The sequence below is a fragment of the Salvelinus fontinalis genome, chromosome 18, assembly GCF_029448725.1.
Source record: "Salvelinus fontinalis isolate EN_2023a chromosome 18, ASM2944872v1, whole genome shotgun sequence".
In the NCBI taxonomy this organism is placed as follows: Eukaryota; Metazoa; Chordata; class Actinopteri; order Salmoniformes; family Salmonidae; genus Salvelinus; species Salvelinus fontinalis.
Window position 1 is genome coordinate 23151561 of NC_074682.1, and position 21486 is coordinate 23173046.

Here is a 21486-nt window from a genome sequence, read left to right on the forward strand (position 1 = left end):
TTTTAAATATTTAACTTTCACACATTAACAAGTCCAATACAGCATTTGAAAGATAAACATCTTGTCAATCCAGCCAACATGTCCGATTTTTTAAATGTTTTACAGAGAAAACACCACATATTTATGTTAGCTCACCACCAAATAAAAAAGTGGACAGACATGTAGCAGCAGCACAAGTAGGATTCAAGTAGCATGCACAAGCCAACCTAACTAACCTAGAACCAACCGAAACAACCTAGAAAAAACTACCTCAGATGACAGTCCTATAACATGTTACACAATAAATCTATGTTTTGTTCATAAAATGTGCATATTTTAGCTATAAATCAGTTTTACATTACTGCTCCCATCATAGCTACAGTCTGAAATTGCACGGGAGTAGCCAGGGAAAATAGACACCAACGTCAACTACTAATTACACCTCATAAAACATTTCAGAAAAACATATGGTGGATAGCTAATGAAAGACAAAGATCGTGTGAATAGAGCCAATATTTCCGATTTTTGAAGTGTTTTACAGCGAAAACACAATATATCGTTATATTAGCTTACAACATTAGCTAGCATACGGCAGCATTGATTCTAGTCAAGCGCTAGCATAGCACAGTTCGACAGATATATGAAAAAGCATCCCAAATTGGTTCCTTATCTTTGTTGATATTCCATCAGAATGTTGTAACGGGGTCCATTGTCCAGTACAGTCTTTAGTTGGGTTCCAGAACGAACTATTTCCCTCTTTGGTTAGCAAGCACAATGGCCGTGCGGCGCTAATCTCTCTTTCTTCAAAAAATTCTTCCGTCGCATCACGCCAGAATAAATTGCAATAATATAATTAAAGTATATTGAAAAAACATACTTTAGGATGATTTTGTGACATGTATCAAATAATATCGTAGCCAGAGGTCATATTCACCTTTAACGAGCGTATTCCAGGAGCCGAGTCCAGGTTCTACCTCGCGCCCAGAAAAAAAATTAAACTGCGCAGGTCTCACTAGAAGATGTTGTGTTCAGTCCCTGGAAGAGATATTCGACTGCTTTTTGCTCTCACTTCCGCATTACACCCAGATGAAGGCGTGTGACGTGTTTCTACGGTCCTAAGTGACATGCCCTTTTATAGACAAGGTCTTAAAGAGAGACATAGCATTTTGGAAATCTCAATTCTGGATAGGAAATGGGCTGTAAAAATAGTTCTGTTCAACTTAGAGATATAATTCAAACGTTTTTAGAAACTATAGACTGTTTTCTATCCAATAGTAGTAAATATATGCATATTGTAAGATCAAAAATTTCTTAAGAGGCCGTTTGAAAATGTGCGCATATTTTCCAGTTTTTTCAATATTCACCCTGCAGCCAGAAGAGGTTTTAAGGTGGATCGGCGATGGCTAGAAGACCGGTGACGTCGACCGCCGAACGCCGCCAGGAGAGGGACCGACCTTGGCGGAAGTCCTGACACTCATTGAGTGCGGTTTTAGGTAGATAGTGTGGTCTACAGCTTATCATGAGATACAACTGTTGTTTACATGTATGCATTGGCCCCCGCCCCGTTTCTTACCAGAGACTGCTGTTTTATCCTGCAGATAGTGTTTAACCCTCCAGCTGTGTGTTATTAATGTCATTGTTCAGCCACGACTCTGTGAAATATAAAATATTACAGTTTTTTATGTCCTGTTGGTAGGATATACGTGCTTTAAGTTCGTCCCATTTATTTTCCAACGATTGAATGTTAGCTAGCAGGACGGAAGGCAAAGGCAGATTAGACACTCGTTGCCTAATCCTCACAAGGCACCCTGATCTTTTTCCACAAAATCTCAGTTTCCTTCTCCAGCGAATGACGGGAATCTGGGCCTGGTCAGGTGTCAATAGTATATCCCCCCTGTCCGACTCATTGAAGAAAAACTCTTTGTCTAATCTGAGGTGAGTAATCGCAGTTCTGATATCCAGAAGCTCTTTTCGGTCATAAGAGACATCCTCGATGCACTAGAGGTGCTAGTGTTGAGTACAACCAAATTTTTTTATTTTGCTTGCTCAGTTGTGGTTTATCCATTTAAAATAAAAACATAGCTACAAAGAGAAGACTATTAGGACAATTAAAGTTGCTTTAGCAATGGCAAATATACAGTACTGCAATGATTAGAGAACAATAAGCCATCCACCCTCAACAGCCCCCTCCTGTAGGCTTATATGCCAACATTGCTGTTCTGGAGAGTGAATGAGTCGTGCGTTCCACCTGGCCACCTTGCCACCACATTCAGCAGCATATTTCCACATCACAAAACTTATCAGCTGCACATTAAGAGTGGCAGACTTTTCTGTTCACATAGTTTACCTGTTTTAGGATGGTGCTTTTATGGTGATGTTGGTGCCGTCTATTGCTACGTTCATATTTGGGAACAAAATGATGTCAAAGAAACCCCTCTTGACTTCAACCTGTTTTGCAATGGTATATGGAAATTGTATGTAACTGTTCGTTTTTCTGATGATTGCGTCCAAAACATCGGATCATCGAGGGATGCAGATAGCACTTGGATGTGCACCGGAATGGCATGTGTTTGACTTTCTAAAGTAGGTCTTAAATCCTTGCAAAAATCATATAAGATTGATTTTAGCAAACGATATCTGATGAGCCATTCACTACTTTCTGAAAATAAAATCACACCTGCCTGTCTCTAAAAATGCACTCTCTGGGAAATGCAGCCAAATCTTCCAACAGAGCAATATCAGCCTCTCATTCGATTTTTCATCATCTCAGTCTTCTATATATCAATGGTTTCACTTTCATACGTTCTTCTAATTCAACACATTTCTGTACTTTATATGGATTACTATTGTAACAAATGCACTGATGTGGTCAAATTATTGGATATAGCCTGTCAAGATGTTGCACGAATTCACAATGGAAATACAATGAAATCGAAAAATTATTTAGTTATTACTCTCACAATTTCAAAATGTTTCAACATACAGTATATTTTCCCAATTCACTAGGCTACGCTTGACAAGCAGTTCCCTTATTTCACCACTTGGTACTGTGCGTAAGCATAGTCATGGCTGTGCGTACATTTACCACACTCTCAAGGAAACGCTCATGTTGATAAATCTCACACTTTGCATGGAAGTGATCCCACACATGGTTTACGCACAGATTTATGCCTACACATGATTGATAAATGAGGCCCCAGGAATTTTGCAACCCTAGCTGTGAGCCATGTTGGTCGTGTCAGCCAGGCTAGGTTGTTACTGTAATGATGTTATTTTTCTGTTGCAGCCATTACCTTTGTAAAACATGTTTCATGAAGCATGCTTCCCATACGGAGAATGAGGGGGAGTGATTGACTGAATTTATCTAATTACCTCTGAAGTTTTGGAACGCTGTGTTCTGTTTACTATACAAAGGACCTTCTTTGGAGTGGTGCCATAGTAGATTTAGACAAATGCACACATTTTTTGTAAACTGGTTTTAGTTCATGAGTCCCAATACTATATTTTCAATACCCCTTGTGGTCAAGTTATTGTGCTTTAAGTATTACAGCATCTACAAAGCCAAAAGCATGTACCTTCTCATATCCCCATTGAAAGACAAGGAAAGAGTTGAATAATGACTTATAAAATCGTGTTGAGAAGCAGATGGTTGGTTTGTCTCTCTTTGCTAATTTTTTTCTTCTTCAAAACAAAGTTGCAATGTAACATCTGCTGTGAAAAACATGCATTCTGATTGAGTCTTATGAAAGTTTATATCAAGCGGAAAGATATCAGAAATCCAATTCATGCATATCCAACAATGGCAGATTGTCTCTGACTGTGAGGTCAAATATTTCCCGCTGAATATTTATTTGGATTAATATTTAATGGAGCTGTAAGGATACGGCTTGTGTCTGTGTGTGTGCGCGCATATGTTTGAGTGCACACACACACGTGCATGCATGTTATTTTTAGGCACCAACCATGGATTTACAGAGAAATGTCACAAAAATCACTCCAGCACAGCTCTATTGGCACCTGTCTTGGTTGTTCATCTTCTATATGATGCACAAACTAATCTCTCACCTTTCCCTACCTGCAAATGTGTTCCCTGAAGGACAGTTAAAAGCTTTCACATATGATATATGAATATTTTTCTTCAAATTGCCTTACTGCTAATGTTCAGAAATGGTATAATGGCCATAGTTGATTTGGACACATGACCGGCCAGAGAAGTTAATGGAACATTCCAATCTCCCCGCATGAAATGAACTTGCTAATTGTGAATCGAAAAGCCAGTTCACATAATCTATGAAGGGAACCAGAGAACAAGCCAATTGCAATATACCTGTTACCATTTTAGACATGGCAATTGATTTAGTATGTAAACTAATGACAGCAATGCACCACAATTATGTACATGTCAGTGTGCACACTATTCTTATTCATTTGCATCACTCAGAAGCTAGTAGAAAGTCAACCTTTTCAGATGGATTGGCAGGTCACATCACTGAAGATGTACAGTTGTGGCCAAAAGTTTTGAGAATGACACAAATACTAATTTTCACAAAGTCTGCTGCCTCAGTTTGTATAATGGCAATTTGCATATACTCCAGAATGTTATGAAGAGTGATCAGATGAATTGCAATTAGTTGCAAAGTCCCTTTTTGCCATGCAAATGAACTGAATCCCCCAAAAACATTTCCGCTGCATTTCAGTCCTGCCACAAATGGACCAGCTGACAGTGATTCAATGATTCTCTTGTTAACACAGGTGTGAGTGTTGACGAGGACAAGGCTGGAGATCACTCTGTCATGCTGATTGAGTTTGAATAACAGACTGGAAGCTTCAAAAGGAGGGTGGTGCTTGGAATCATTGTTCTTCCTCTGTCAGCCATGGTTACCTGCAAGGAAACACGTGCAGTCATCATTGCTTTGCACAGAAAGGGCTTCACAGGCAAGGGTATTGCTGCCAGTAAGATTTCACCTAAATCAACCATTTATCGGATCATCAACAACTTCAAGGAGAGCGGTTCAATTGTTGTGAAGAAGGCTACAAGGCGCCCAAGAAAGTCCAGCAAGCGCCAGGACCGTCTCCTAAAGTTGATTCAGCTGTGGGATCGGGGCACCACCAGTACAGAGCTTCCTCAGGAATGGCAGCAGGCAGGTGTGAGTGCATCTGCACGCACAGTGAGGCGAAGACTTTTGGAGGATGGCCTGGTGTCAAGAAGGGCAGCAAATAAGCCACATCTCTCCAGGAAAAACATCAGGGACAGACTGATATTTTGCAAAAGGTACAGGGATTGGACTGCTGAGGACTAGGGTAAAGTCATTTTCTCTGATGAATACCCTTTCCGATTGTTTGGGGCATCTGGAAAAAAAGCTTATCTGGAGAAGACAATGTGAGTGCTACCATCAGTCCTGTGTCATGCCAACAGTAAAGCATCCTAAGATCATTCATGTGTGGGGTTGCTTCTCAGCCAAGGGAGTGGGCTCACTTACAATTTTGCCTAAAAACACAGCCATGAATAAAGAATGGTACCAACACATCCTCCGAGAGCAACTTCTCCCAACCATCCAGGAACAGTTTGGTGATGAACAATGCCTTTTCCAGCATGATGGAGCACCTTGCCATAAGTCAAAAGTGATAACTAAGTGGCTCGGGGAGCAAAACATTGATATTTTGGGTCCATGGCCATCAAACTCCCCAGACCTTAATCCCATTGAGAACTTGTGGTCAATCCTCAAGAGGCGGGTGGATAAACAAAAACCCACAAATTCTGACAAACTCCAAGCATTGATTATACAAGAATGGGCTGCCATCAGTCAGGATGTGGCCCAGAAGTTAATTGATAGCATGCCAGGGCGGATTGCAGAGGTCTTGAAAAAGAAGGGTCAACACTGCAAATATTGACTCTTTGCATCAACTTCATGTAATTGTCAATATAAGCCTTTGACACATGAAATGCTTGTAATTATACTTCAGTATTCCATAGTAACATCTGACAAAAATATCTAAAGACACTGAACCAGCAAACTTTGAAAATTAATATTTGTGTCATTCTCAAAACTTTTGGCCACAACTGTACTATTTGAAGGATTGTAGCCCTTTCCTGCATTCAAATGACCTAGCGGCCTCATGGGTGGAATGTTATTAACATTTTATAAAATTTATGAATTTATTAAGATTATTTCAATCAATTTTCAATCAATTTTATTTTATATAGCCCTTCGTACATCAGATAATATCTCGAAGTGCTGTACAGAAACCCAGCCTAAAACCCCAAACAGCTAGAATGCAGGTGTAGAAGCACGGTGGCTAGGAAAAACTCCCTAGAAAGGCCAAAACCTAGGAAGAAACCTAGAGAGGAACCAGGCTATGAGGGGTGGCCAGTCCTCTTCTGGCTGTGCCGGGTGGAGATTATAACAGAACTATGCCAAGATGTTCAAAAATGTTCATAAGTGACAAGCATGGTCAAATAATAATCATGAATAATTTTCAGTTGGCTTTTCATAGCTGATCATTAAGAGTTAAAACAACAGGTCTGGGACAGGTGGCGGTTCCATAACCGCAGGCAGAACAGCTGAAACTGGAATAGCAGCAAGGCCAGGCGGACTGGGGACAGCAAGGAGTCACCACGGGCGGCAGTCCCGATGCATGGTCCTAGGGCCCAGGTCCTCCGAGAGAAAGAAAGAGAGAAGGAGAAAATTAGAGAGAGCCAAGATTTTCAAAATGTTCATAAATGACAAGCATGGTCAAATAATAATCAGGAATAAATCAGTTGGCTTTTCATAGCCGATCATTAAGAGTTGAAAACAGCAGGTCTGGGACAGGTAGGGGTTCCATAACCGCAGGCAGAAGAGTTGAAACTGGAATAGCAGCAAGGCCAGGCGGACTGGGGGCAGCAAGGAGTCACCACGGCCGGTAGTCCCGACGTATGGTCCTAGGGCTCAGGTCCTCCGAGAGAAAGAGAGAAGGAGAAAATTAGAAAGAGCCAAGATTTTCAAAATGTTCATAAATGACAAGCATGGTCAAATAATAATCAGGAATAAATCTCAGTTGGCTTTTCATAGCCGATCATTAAGAGTTGAAAACAGCAGGTCTGGGACAGGTAGGGGTTTCGTAACCGCAGGCAGAAACAGTTGAAACTGGAATAACAGCAAGGCCGGGCGGACTGGGGACAGCAAGGTGTCAGCATGCCCGGTAGTCCTGACGTATGGTCGTAGGGCTCAGGTTCTCAGAGAGAAAGAGAGAACGAGAGAATTAGAGAGAGCATACTTAAATTCACACAGGACACTGGATAAGACAGGAGAAGTATTCCAGGTATAACCAACTGACCCTAGCCCCCCGACACATAAACTACTGCAGCATAAATACTGGAGGCTGAGACAGGAGCGGTCAGGAGACACTGTGGCCCCATCCGAAGAAACCCCCGGACAGGGCCAAACAGGAAGGATATAACCCCACCCACTCTGCCAAAGCACAGCCCCCACACCACTAGAGGGATATCCTCAACCACCAACTTACAATCCTGAGACAAGGCCGAGTATAGCCCACAAAGGTCTCCATCACAGCACAACCAAGGGGGGGCGCCAACCCAGACAGGAAGTTCACGTCAGTAACTCAACCCACTCAAGTGACGCACCCCTCCTAGGGACGGCATGAAAGAGCACCAGCAAGCCAGTGACTCAGCCCCAGTAACAGGGTTAGAGGCAGAGAATCCCAGTGGAGAGAGGGGAACCGGCCCTGGAGAGACAGCAAGGGCGGTTCGTTGCTCCAGAGCCTTTCCGTTCACCTTCACACTCCTGGGCCAGACTACACTCAATCATATGACCTACTGAAGAGATAAGTCTTCAGTAAAGACTTAAAGGTTGAGACTGAGTCTGCGTCTCTCACATGGGTAGGCAGACTGTTCCATAAAAATGGAGATCTATAGGAGAAAGCCCTGCCTCCAGCTGTTTGCTTAGAAATTTTAGGGACAATTAGGAGGCCTGCGTCTTGTGACCGTAGCGTACGTGTAGGTATGTACGGCAGGACCAACTCGGAAAGATAGGTAGGAGCAAGCCCATGTAACGCTTTAAAGGTTAACAGTAAAACCTTGAAATCAGCCCTTGCCTTAACGGGAAGCCAGTGTAGGGAAGCTAGCACTGGAGTAATATGATCAAATTTCTTGGTTCTAGTCAGGATTCTAGCAGCCGTATTTAGCACTAACTGAAGTTTATTTAGTGCTTTATCCGGGTAGCCGGAAAGTAGAGCATTGCAGTAGTCTAACCTAGAAGTAACAAATGCATGGATTAATTTTTCTGCATCATTTTTGGACAGAAAATTTCTGATTTTTGCAATGTTACGTAGATGGAAAAAAGCTGTCCTTGAAACAGTCTTGATATGTTCGTCAAAAGAGAGATCAGGGTCAAGAGTAACGCCGAGGTTCTTCACAGTTTTATTTGAGACGACTTTACAACCATCAAGATGAATTGTCAGATTTAACAGAAGATCTCTTTGTTTCTTGGGACCTAGAACAAGCATCTCTGTTTTGTCCGAGTTTAAAAGTAGAAAGTTTTCAGCCATTTAAAAAGTTAAAAAATATATGTAGTGTTTATGTGTGTCAACCCTCCCACTCTGTCTGCCATATCCTCTCTTTGCTGTTGTCTCCTTATTGGGATGCCGGTGGGCGGAGTTGGGAGGGTCATGGGAGACACCTGGGCCCGGGTGTGTCCCAGGATGGATAGACCTTTTCAACATTCATTGGGGAGACTCTCCCCATGCAGACACCTTCATAGATTCTGTTGTGGTATTTTTGTGGCCTTTTGGTTGTTTGCTTTCAACACCCCGCATTATCACATTTATGCAAGCAAAACACTCACTTACACTACTGATTACACACACCATTGTTAATTGCATTTAGGTTACCTTAGTTAATAAGTATATTTTGTTATTCCTTATCTCCATGTTGTCTCCCTTTTTGTTACGGGCTTTGAGCCGGTTCGTGACACTATGTCAAACGGTTTTGTTATATTTCAGTCTTCTGTGATGTATGCTAAGTGTAATATTGGGATGCAAACTCAAAATGTAATACATTTCAACTCGATTTCTGACATGGTACAGGTGTCTTCTTTTTAAGCCCATAACCATGTGTGTGAGGTGTAAACTTTTGTTCCAAAGTAAATTTGTTTAAGACTACCAAAAAACACTTTGTTTGACCATGATTTAGCCCACTGCAGTACATTACCAAGCACTTGTTTATTTAGCCTGTGCAGAGACAGATCTGTAAATGAGTCCCTGGACAAAGAATACTAAATCTGTCTGTTAGAGAGTATATTCCCTGATTCAGTGTTGGGTAGTTTACTTTCTAAATGTAATGTTACAGTTACTTGTTACCTGTCCAACATTGATCAGTAATGTAACCTGATTACTTTCAGTTACTTTGATTAATTTCCTCTTAAGAGGCATTAAAAGAAACCAAAAGGATCTATCAAATGGATTTGGTGTGTCGTCATAGTGGTCTCATATTGGAACAAACTTAAACGTTTACCTTTTGTCAAAACAGAATTGAATGTCATTGAAAACAGAAAGGTGTCATAATTTTTTTTTTTTGCAAACATCCTTTCTGAATTTAAAAGTAATCCAAGAAGAAATCATCTCGTTTTTCAAAAGTATCTAATCTGATTGCAATATCTTAGCTGGTAACGTAACTGATTACAGTTAGTATTTTTGTAGGGCTTGTAGGAGTAGGCAGTATTTAATGTCATACTTTAAGATGCATTTCTAATGCAGCTTATGGGTAAGTCTTAGACTATTTACAATGTGTATGGCCCAGTAGTGCCATACTAAATGTGTTTTTGTGATTTATCAATAACTATAACTAAAGATTTAAAAACTGGGTGAGGCAGTGTAGCTCCTTTTTAGGGTCAAACCAGTGCTTTGTGTTCTTAAATGTGAAAAATAGCAACATAGATAGACTTGTTGTAATCTGTCTTTTGCTGATTGAAAATGGAGCCCTACTGTAGGTTTCAATTCACAGCAATTCACAACTTACTGGAGATATACAAGGACAGTGATAGTGTTGCAGGTCAACACAAATAGCCTAGTTCCATGCACAATACAAACTTGGTAAGAACTTGTTTCATTATAAGGTTTTACTGGTGTTCTTGTACCTATGCCCCTTTTATACAGCATATGTCTATGCAGTACATTAACTACTGTCACTGGCATCCAACAATGGTTCATTAGTATTTCAATAAGAGAAACCCCTAATGGAGGTGAAAGTCACATCCATTGAGTAAATGGGAGCGTGGTGACGGTGACACCGGAGAGAGTGCCAGGTCTCCTGGACGATGATGGATGGTGACAATGGCTTCCATTATTTCAGAAGAGAAGGAGAATGTCTTTTGTGATGTTGAGGAGGACATTATTACACAATGCCCTGTCAAAACACATCAGACTAATGGAGGTCTTGGAGTTCATTCCAAAATATTAATTAAGTGTGTGTTGATAACAGGCGTGCTAAATTATGGAGGGTAGACAGCTTAATGACATGGATGTACAGGAACAGGGGAATATTAAAAAGCCCACTCCTTTTTTTCCAAGGTCTTTAATCCTGGTAATGTTATGAAATGAGCAATAATTAGTCTAACCAGTAGTTATGGTTGCTTTAGGCTACTCGTTTCGTTTTCGTTTCATGACTAAATAGAATGTAGTAATAATTCAGCTCTGCTCATAATGCAGACATCCAACAGCTTGTTGATTGCCTCCCCAATATTCTTCATTGAGAGTCCAATGGGCTGACACTGAACAAAGTTTAGCAGAAGCAGTGCATGAGATGGTCACCGTAATTTACCGTGACAGCTGCTCTTATCACTTTCCTAAAACAAATAGATCCCTCTGGTTATCAGGTCTAATGCATAGAAGAAGTGGGTCTAATGCATAGAAGAGGTGAAAAACTGGTTTCCAGCCATTCTTTTGATGTGATATGATACATTTTCCCAGGAAACTCAAACAAAGACATACACTAAATAAAAAGGGAACATGTACAGAAAGCACCAGATCAAATACATTGTTTTGGTGTCAAGATACGATTTATATTTTCTAACAAATGTTTTCACACTTTAAAAACCAATGTTATGTATGTTAGGGATGACTTCCTTGCAAAAAAAAACGGTACTTAAACGATGATCTGCTAATCAAAGTAAATTACAGCATTTAGTGGAGATCCCAATGGCATAAAAACATAATTCCTTTCAGCACGATTGATGGCTTGTTTTCCCATGGTCCTCTGAGGCATGATGATTCTGTCTTTCACACCGTATGTCTGCCCGACAGCCCTGCTCCACGGTTAGCAAACAATGTCCGAATATTTTATTAATATTAAAGGTATTTAGCCAGGTATCAATTATTCCACACAACATTGCTCGCTCCACTGCCTTCAACCTTCACTATCAGTGCACAGTGTAGTGTAACGACTTTCCTCTTCTTCTGATGAGGAGTAAGAGATATCTTACCAATATGCAGCGTGGTAAGTGTCCATTTTAATATATAAAACTGAACACTACAAAAATACAAAATAACAAAGTGCAAGCACAAACGAAAATCGAAACAGTCCCGTATGGTACAGACACAGGAAACAACCACCCACAAAACAAAACAGGCTACCTAAATATGGCTCCCAATCAGAGACAAGGACTGACACCTGCCTCTGATTGAGAACCATACTAGGCCAAACACATAGAAATAGAACAACAGAACAAAACACAGAAAAACAGAGAATGCCCACCCCATCTCACGCTCTGACCAAACTAAAATAAAGACATAAAAAGGAACTAAGGTCAGAACGTGACATGTAGAGACCACCTTACACAGAAAACCCTCTTCAAAGTAATGTTAACAGTAATAGAATTTAAAAAAGTAATGCAAATGTGAACTCAGTTACCAGGATTGATTGAAGATGACCCAGAGTCCCGGAATATACAGATAATATAGTATTAAGGGTGATGCATCAATAAAGTTATGCACCAATACAGTTATGAATAAATAAAGTATCCAAAAATGTATTTTCTGTCATGATAAATAATGTAATTCTGTTAGTTAATGAGTTAAAACAGCCCGTTGGAAGCACTGAAATATGGAAAGACTGGTACAATGATAATTCTCTCATTAAAAGCTGTTCCAGAGTATTCATAGCCATTCACGCCAAATCAAAGTTAGACAAAGAAGGTGAGCAAGATGAAGCAAATAAAGAGTTTGGAAAAACCATGCTTTCCTGATTGATATTCAAATAAACCCTAGAGGAATCAACATGAAAAACGTAAGACAGATGGTCTCTGTGGCAGTCACTTTGGAATTTGCACATGTAAGAAAGTGATGGCAATTAAAACAAGGAACACACACTGAAATAACTTTATTCTTGACATTTTCCTTGTTTTTAATTTAATGCCCAACATCTCATCCTTTCCATCTCATCCCTTCATATTGGAAAATCTGGTTCAGCATTTGATATGGCACTGTCCCACTGGGCACATACTGGTTGAATCAACGTTGTTTCCACATCATTTCAATGAAATTACTTTGAACCAACATGGAATAGACATTGAATTGACATTGGTGCGAAGTACTTACAGTTTTTACAATCGCTTAAAGGCATACTCAGTGAAACCATTAATTAATGCATCTGCCTAATCTTCAGACCAAGTCTGCAAAACTGAAACACATTATCTGCTTCACACTCAGCTTGCAATTGTAAAACACACTTTTTGCAAAACACTAGACACATCATTCAAACTAACAGGTATTTTCTATTTGTATTTATTATGGATCCCCATTAGCAGCTACTCTTCCTGGGGTCCAGCAAAACTAAGGCAGTTTATACAATTTTAAAACATTACAATACATTCACAGATTTCACAACACACTGTGTGCCCTCAGGCCCCTACTCCACCACTACCACATATCTACAGCACTAAATCCATGTGCATTTATATTGCGTATGTTATCCTATGTGTGTGTGTGTGGGTGGGTGGGTGGGTGTGTGTGTATGTGTGTGTATGCATGTGTCTGTGCCAATGTTTTTGTTGCTTCACAGTCCCCGCTGTTCCATAAAATGTTTTTTTATCTGTTTTTTAAATCTAATTTTCCTTCTTGCGTCAGTTACTTGTGGAATAGAGTTCCATGTAGTCATGGCTCTATGGAGTACTGTGTGCCTCCCATAGTCTGTTCTGGACTTGGGGACTGTGAAGAGACCTCTTGTGGCCTGTCTTGTGGGGTATGCATGTAGTTTAGACAGACAGCTCGGTACATTCAACATGTCAATACCTTTCATAAATAATAGTAGTGATGAAGTCAAGCTCTCTTCCACTTTCAGCCAGGAGAGATTGACATGCATATTATTAATATTAGCTCTCTGTGTACATCCAAGTGCCAGCCGATGCTGCACTGTTCTGTGCCAATTGCAATTTTCCTAAGTCCTTTTTTGTGGCACCTGACCACACCACTGAACAGTAGTCAAGGTGAGACAAAACTAGGACCTGTAGGACTTGCCTTGTTAAGAAGGCAGAGCATCGCTTCATTATAGAAAGACTTCTCCCCATCTTAGCTACTACTGCATCAATATGTTTTGACCATGACAGTTTACAATCTAGTGTTACTCCAAGCAGTTTAGTCACCTCAACTTACTAAATTTTCACTGCAAGATTTAGTTGAGGTTTAAGGTTTAGTGAGTGTTTTGTTCCAAATACAATGCTTTTAGTTTGAGAAATATTTAGCGCTAACTTATTCCTTGCCACCCACTCAGAAACCACCTGCAGCTCTTTGCTGAGTGTTGCAGTCATTTCAGTCGCTGTAGTAGCTGATGTATATAACATTGAGTCATCCGCAGACATAGACACTCTGGCTTTACTCAAAGTCAGTGGCATGTCGTTAGCAAAAATTGAAAAAGCAAGGGGCCTAAACGGCTATCATGGGGAATTTCTGATTCTAACTGGATTATATTTGATAGGCTTCCATTAAAGAACACCCTCTGTGTTCTGTTAGACAAGTAACTCTTTATCCGCATTATAACAGGGGATGTAAAGCCATAACTCATACGTTTTTCCAGCAGCAGACTACGATTGATAATGTCAAAAGCTGCACTGAAGTCTAACAAGACAGCCCACACAATCATTTTATCATCAATTTTTCTCAGCCAATCATCAGTCATTTGTGTAAGTGCTGTGCTTGTTGAGCGTCCTTCCCTATAAGCATGCTGAAATGCTGTTGTCAATTTGTTTACTGTAAAAAAGCATTGTATCTGGTCAAACACCATTTTTTCCCAGAAGATTACTAAGGGTTGGTAACTGGCTGATTGGTTGGCTATTCGAGCCAGTAAAGGGGGCTTTACTTTTCTTGGGTAGCGGAATTACTTTAGCTTCCCTCCAGGCCACGCTCTCTAGGGGGCTTAAATTGAAGATGTGGCAATATCTTCTGCTGTTATCCTAAGTCATTTTCCATCTAGAGTGTCAGACCCTGGTGGCTTGTCATTGTTGGTAGAAAACACACATTTTTTCACCTCTTCCACACTGACTTTACGGAATTCAAAAGTGCAATTCTTGTCTTTCATAAATTGATCCCATATACTTGGATGTGTAGTGTCAGCGTTTGTTGCTGGCATTGCATCCCTAAGTTTGCTTATCTTGCCATTGAAAAAGTCATTAAAGTATTTTACAATATCAGTGGGCTTTTTGACGAATGAGCCATCTGATTCAATGAATGAAGGAGCCGATTTGGCTTTTTTCCCCAAAATTGAATTTAAGGTGCCCCAAAGCTTTTTACTATCATTATTTATATAATTTATCTTTGTTACATAGTGTAGTTTCTTTTTCTTTTAGTTTAGTCACACAATTTCTTAATTAGCAGTACGTTTGCCAATCAGTTGGGTTGCCAGACTTAATTGCCATACCCTTCGCCTCATCCCTTTTAAACATACAACATTTAAATTCTTCATCAATCCAAGGGGATTTAACAGCTTTTACAATCATTTTCTTAATGGGTGCGTGCTTATTAGTAACTGGAATAAGTAGTTTCATAAATGCGTCAAGTGCAGTGTCTGGTTGCTCCTCATTACACAACACAGACCAGCAAATATTCTTCACATCATCAACATATGAATCACTACAAAACTTCTTGTATGACCTCATACACTATTTTAGGCCCAGCCTTTGGAACTTTGGTTTTCCTAGATATGGCTATTATATTGTGATCACTTCATCCTATGGATTTGGATACGGCTTCAAAGCAAATATCTGCAGCATTAGTAAAAATGTGATCAATACCTGTTGATGATGTAATTCCTGTGCTGTTTGTAACTACCCTGGTAGGTTGGCTGATAACCTGATCCAGGTTGCAGGCACTGGCTATAGTTTGAAGTTTTTTCCTGAGAGGGCAGCTTGATAGCCAGTTAATAATTAAAATCACCCAGAAAACATACTTCTCTGTTGATATCACATATATTATCAAGCATTTCACACATAATATCCAGATACTGACTGTTAGCACTTGGTGGTCTATAGCAGCTTCCCACAAGAATGGGCTTTAGGTGAGGCAGATGAACCTGTAGCCATATTACTTCAACAGTATTTAACATTAGATCGTCTCTAAGCTTTACAGGAATGTGGTTCTGAATATAGACTGCAACACCGCCTCCGTTGGCATTTCTGACTTTTCAGTAGACGTTATGAACATGTATTGCTACCACTGTATCATTTAAGGTATTATCTAAGTGAGTTTCAGAGATAGTCAGAATATGAATGTCATCTGTTACAAGCAAGTTATTGACTTCATGGACCTTGTTTCTTAGGCTACATATGTTAATATGGGCAATTTTTAGCACTTATCTGGGATGCTTGATTGTTTTTCATGCTTTACTGGGAAGCTTATCAGAGGTAGACTTACTCATGTTATTTACATTGGAGCTGATAGTGCAGGGTGAGGTGCATGAAGTGGTCTTCCTACTATTGCACACCTCCTCAGTGCTAACAGTGTAACTCTGGTTTATAGGCTCATGATTACTACTTACAATAGCTGTAGGATAAACAGATGTATTCGATGCAATTATGGGTACATCAATTAAATTACTTACATTGTGTTTTCCAATGCCCCTAAGATCATGTACATTTGATGCAGCATTATGACAACTCATTGTAACAATGGTAGGGATTAAATGAGCTGGTCTTGGATCATTTACCAGTCATTGTTTCAACGTAGCGTTGAAATGCGTGGACAGAGTCCAGGAGCCAAGATGATTTGGATGGACTCCGTCATTCCTGTAGAGTATCTTCTGTTTCCAGAAGGTGTCAAAGTTATCAATAAAAGTGACTCCAGCAGAGCTACAGTAGTATTTTAGCCAGATCTGTAATGCCAGCAGTCTGCTGAATCTTTCACACCCGCGGCCCAACGATGGTACTGGACCTGAAATTATTGGCCGTTTTTTTGGAGTCTTTTAATGCTAAAATCAGTTCTTTAAAATCCATTTAATAAATGTTCCGAGCTAGCCCTCCGGATGTCGTTTGACCCCACATGGACTACGACAGTGTCAGCTCCCGGCATCTGTGGTAGAACAGTCGGAAGCAGCCTTGTTATGTCCTGAACTCATGCTCCTGGGTAGCACAGGATTTTTGCCTTGGGGACCGAGATTTTTGCATTGTGGACCAAGTTTCTCACCATAGAGCTGCCTATGATGACAGCTGGTGATGTTATATGGGCCGATCTCTCAGGTAGCCTCACATCTCCAAGGATCTGAAACCGGGGAAGAAGCCACTGGAGAGGGAGACAGAGCCGAGGATGAAGGTGCCTCCAGATCCGATCTTGATTGGGATGCCACCACGGACGAAGGCGCCGGAACCTCTGGATCGGTAAAAGCTTTTTCTGGTCTGTGTCAGTTCCGAGCTCAACATCTCAATGGAGACCCCCGTTGCCAGAGGACGACTTCTTCTACTTCCCCGGCGAGTGACGTACCTCCATGGCTGGTTGGTTGGGTCGAGATCAGCTACATTCTTCAGGGAAGGGGGAGACCCCTTCGGGGATGGAACCCTGCCTAGCACCGGCCAGTCGGCTGTGGAGAGCCGACCCGGCGGCGAAACTTCCACCAGACCAGAGCTGGCGTCCGGCTACTGGGGTGGAAGAAAAAGAAAAAGTAGGTGGGTGTGGGTTCCCCAGTAGCTTATGTAGGAGTAGCTACTTCACTCCTGTAGTCATTTATATTTACATTTAAGTCATTTAGCAGACGCTCTTATCCAGAGCGACTTACAAATTGGTGCATTCACCTTATGATATCCAGTGGAACAACCACTTTACAATAGTGCATCTAAATCTTTTAAGGGGGGGGTTGCAAGGATTACTTTATCCTATCCTAGGTATTCCTTAAAGAGGTGGGGTTTCAGGTGTCTCCGGAAGGTGGTGATTGACTCCGCTGACCTGGCGTCGTGAGGGAGTTTGTTCCACCATTGGGGTGCCAGAGCAGCGAACAGTTTTGACTGGGCTGAGCGGGAACTGTACTTCCTCAGAGGTAGGGAGGCGAGCAGGCCAGAGGTGGATGAACGCAGTGCCCTTGTTTGGGTGTAGGGCCTGATCAGAGCCTGAAGGTACGGAGGTGACGTTCCCCTCACAGCTCCGTAGGCAAGCACCATGGTCTTGTAGCGGATGCGAGCTTCAACTGGAAGCCAGTGGAGAGAGCGGAGGAGCGGGGTGACGTGAGAGAACTTGGGAAGGTTGAACACCAGACGGGCTGCGGCGTTCTGGATGAGTTGTAGGGGTTTAATGGCACAGTTGTAGGGGTTTAACAGCCCAGCCAAAAGTGAGTTGGCTGGGCTCCAGTTGCTATATTGAAAGTCAATGCAATCCACATTGTCCCGGAATCAAGAAAAGTAAACGCAGCTCCTGCACCGTTGGAAACGTTCAATAGCGGCTTCCATTTGAGACCGCCAAGAGAGCTAGGCTAGCTGGGCTTTCGCCTCTCTCCCCCTATGCGGAATCTGTCAGGATCCCGGGACATATAGCAGCGCTCACAGCAATTTAGCCCAACAGAGCCGCAGGATTCCAATTAAAATAAAAGTATATAAAAACACTGTCAGCTTTTAAACCGAGGTATTTAGTTCCGGTTTCAGTGTTCGACAGGTTTCAGTTTTGGCGTTCAACAACAACAAACATATGTCGTGCTCAGGTCTTGTGTTCCGTTTGGAAAACACTGCCATTAAAAATGCCACACTGATTTACCGCTTACGTAAACATTTCACTTAGAAATCAGAACTTGAGCACTATTAATAGGCTTCAGGTTGGTTTCTTTGGTTTGGACAACAATGGAGGCCAATTTTGGAGAGAGAGTGAGAGTAAGAGGGGGATGAGGACAAGAAGGAGGAGGAAGAAGAGGACGAGGACGAGGACGAGGAGGAGGCCTGTGGTGACCTAGACGAGGGGGCATGCCAGGGCTGGATACACCACTCCAGACACTTCTTCCCCCGCTGTTTAGCCAGAGAGAATATCGCTTGTGATGTTGATGAGGTGCTGTGGCCAGACCAAAATAGGAGACAGGATGCACCCTAACTGTTTTTTTTTTATAGTAACAAGCCTATTTGTTTTGTCGGTTACTGTTCATCCCACTGCACACTGAACATGCAAAAAACACAAGATAGTAGTGTTTTACATTTTTCACATCTGTGTGTAGTTGGCGTGTATAAGAGCTAATCATTTGATGGTTTGTGTGTAGAGTTTTGATGCAAAAACACCATTATGAGAGAGTTAAAATAGTTTTTGGTGTTTCGTTTTGGGGTTTTGTGTGTAGAGTCTAGAGAAAAGGAGCCATAGTTTCAGAAATCATGTGTAAGCAATTGTCAAAAGCTGTAAGTAAAAATACTTGAAAGTTCTAATTAAGTAGTTTGTTGCGGTATCTGTACTATACTTGCTTTATATTTTTGCCAAATGTTACTTTTACTCCACTACATTACTAAAGAAAATAATGTATTTTTTACTCCTTACATTTTCCCTGACACCAGTAAGTACTAGTTACATTCTGAATGTTTAGCAGGACAAGAAATTGTCTAATTTACACACTTATCAAGAGAACATCCCTGGTCATCCCTACTACCTCTGATCTGACTCACTAAACACAAACACTTTGGATGTCAATGAAGTCTGTGTTGAAAGTGCCCCTGGCTATATGTAAATTTAAAAAAACTATACAATTGTGCCATCTGGTGTGTGTAATATAAGGGATGTGAAATGATTTATACTTTTACTTTTGATACTTAAGTACATTTAAAAACAAATACTTTCGGACTTTTACTCAATTAGTATTTTAATGGGTGACTTTCACTTTTACTTGAGCCATTTTATTTTAAGGTATCTTTACTTTTACTCAAGTATGACAATTGGGTACTTTTTCCACCACTGGTACCCAAGGGGGTGTGCCTGTAATATTTCTCATTAGACAGCTTTCTTGGGTAGGTGCATGAGAACATTCCCTTATGGAGTGTAGGCATGGAAGTGGTATCATAGAGGGTTGAGTTGATGGCCGTTTCAATAGGAGCTGTTCAAACGTTGTTTCTGAAGGACAAAAGCCTGAGAGAGAGAATCTGCTCAGCTGCTGGAGGAAATCAATAGTATGGAAGGATCGATGGCAGATATTTAGCAAGAACATTTATTTTATTTAACCAGGTAGGCCAGTTGAGAACAAGTTCTCATTTACAACTGTGACCTGGCCAAGATAAAGCAAAGCAGTGCGACATAAACAACAACACAGAGTTACACATGTAATAAAAAACATAGTCAATAACACAATAGGAAAAAAGTATATATACAGTCTGTGCAAATGAGGTAAGATAAGGGAGGTAAGGCAATAAATAGGCCATAGTGGTGAAATAATTACAATTTAGCAATAAACACTGGAGTGATAGATGTGCAGAAGATGAATGTGCAAGTAGAGATACTGGGGTGAAAAAAGAACAACAACAAAAAATAACAACATGGGGATAAAGTAGTTGGATGGGCTGTTTACAGATGGGCTATGTACAGGCTCAGTGATCTGTGAGCTGCTCTGACAGCTGGTGCTTAAAGTTAGTGAGGGGGATATGAGTCTCCAGCTTCAGTGATTTTTGCAATTCATTCTAGTCATTGGCAGCAGAGAACTGGAAGGAAAGGCGCCAAAGGAGGAATTGGCTTTGGGGATGACCAGTGAAATATACCTGCTATAGCGCGTGCTACGGGTGGGTGCTGCTATGGTAACCAGTGAGCTGAGATAAGAAGGGGCTTTACCTATCAAAGACTTATAGATGACCTGGAGCCAGTGGATTTGGCGACGAATATGAAGCGAGGGCCAGCAAACAAGAGCATACAGGTCACAGTGGTGGGTAGAATATGGGGCTTTGGTGACAAAACGGATGGCACTGCGATAGACTACATCCAATTTGCTGAGTGGAGTGTTTGAGGCTATTTTGTAAATAACATCGCCAAAGTCAATGTTCGGTAAGATAGTCAGTTTTACCAGGGTATGTTTGGCAGCATGAGTGAAGGATGCTTTGTTGCGAAATAGGAAGCCGATTCTAGATTTAATTTTGGATTGGAGATGTTTAACCTGTTTGGCGTGCAAGCCCGACGTCGGTACATTTATGACAACAGCCAGCTCAAAGTGCAGGGCGTGAAATTCAAAAGATATTCTTTTAAAATATTTAACTTTCACACATTAACAAGTCCAATACAGCATATGAAGGTACACATCTTGTGAATCCAGCCAACACGTCCGATTTTTAAAATGTTTTACAGGGAAGACAAAATATGTAAATCTATTAGCTAACCACGTTAGCAAAAGACACCACTTTTTTTACTATAACAGTTTATTACTCCATCAGTAGCTATCACAAATTCGACCAAATAAAGATATAAATAGCCACTAACCAAGAAACAACTTCATCAGATGACAGTCTGATAACATATTTATTGTATAGCATATGTTTTGTTAGAAAAATTTGCATATTTCAGGTATAAATCATAGTTTACATTTCAGCTACAATCCGAAATTGCACCGAAAGCAGCCATAATATTTACAGACACCAACGTCAAATAGCTAATTACTCATCATAAAACATTTCTGAAAAATACATAGTGTACAGCAATTGAAAGACAGGCATCTTGTGATTCCAGACAATATTTCCGATTTATTAAATGTTTTACAGCGAAAACAAAATGTAGCGTTATATTAGCGTAGCCACAATAGCCAGAAAGACTTGGGCGCCGACGACCAGTTCACATGCACGACAGATATTAGAAATAGCATCATAAAATGTTTCTTACTTTTGGTGATCTTCCGTCAGAATGTTGGACAAGGTGTCCTTTGTACAGAACAGTCGTTGTTTGGATCTGGAACGGCAAATTTCCCTCTTCATTTAGCATGGGCACTTGCCAAGTGGCACGGATCTCTCCAACGTCAACAAAGTCAGAGAACGGAACACGGCAAAACTCCCGAAAAAATTTCAATAATCTGATTAAACTATATTGAAAAAACATACTTTACAA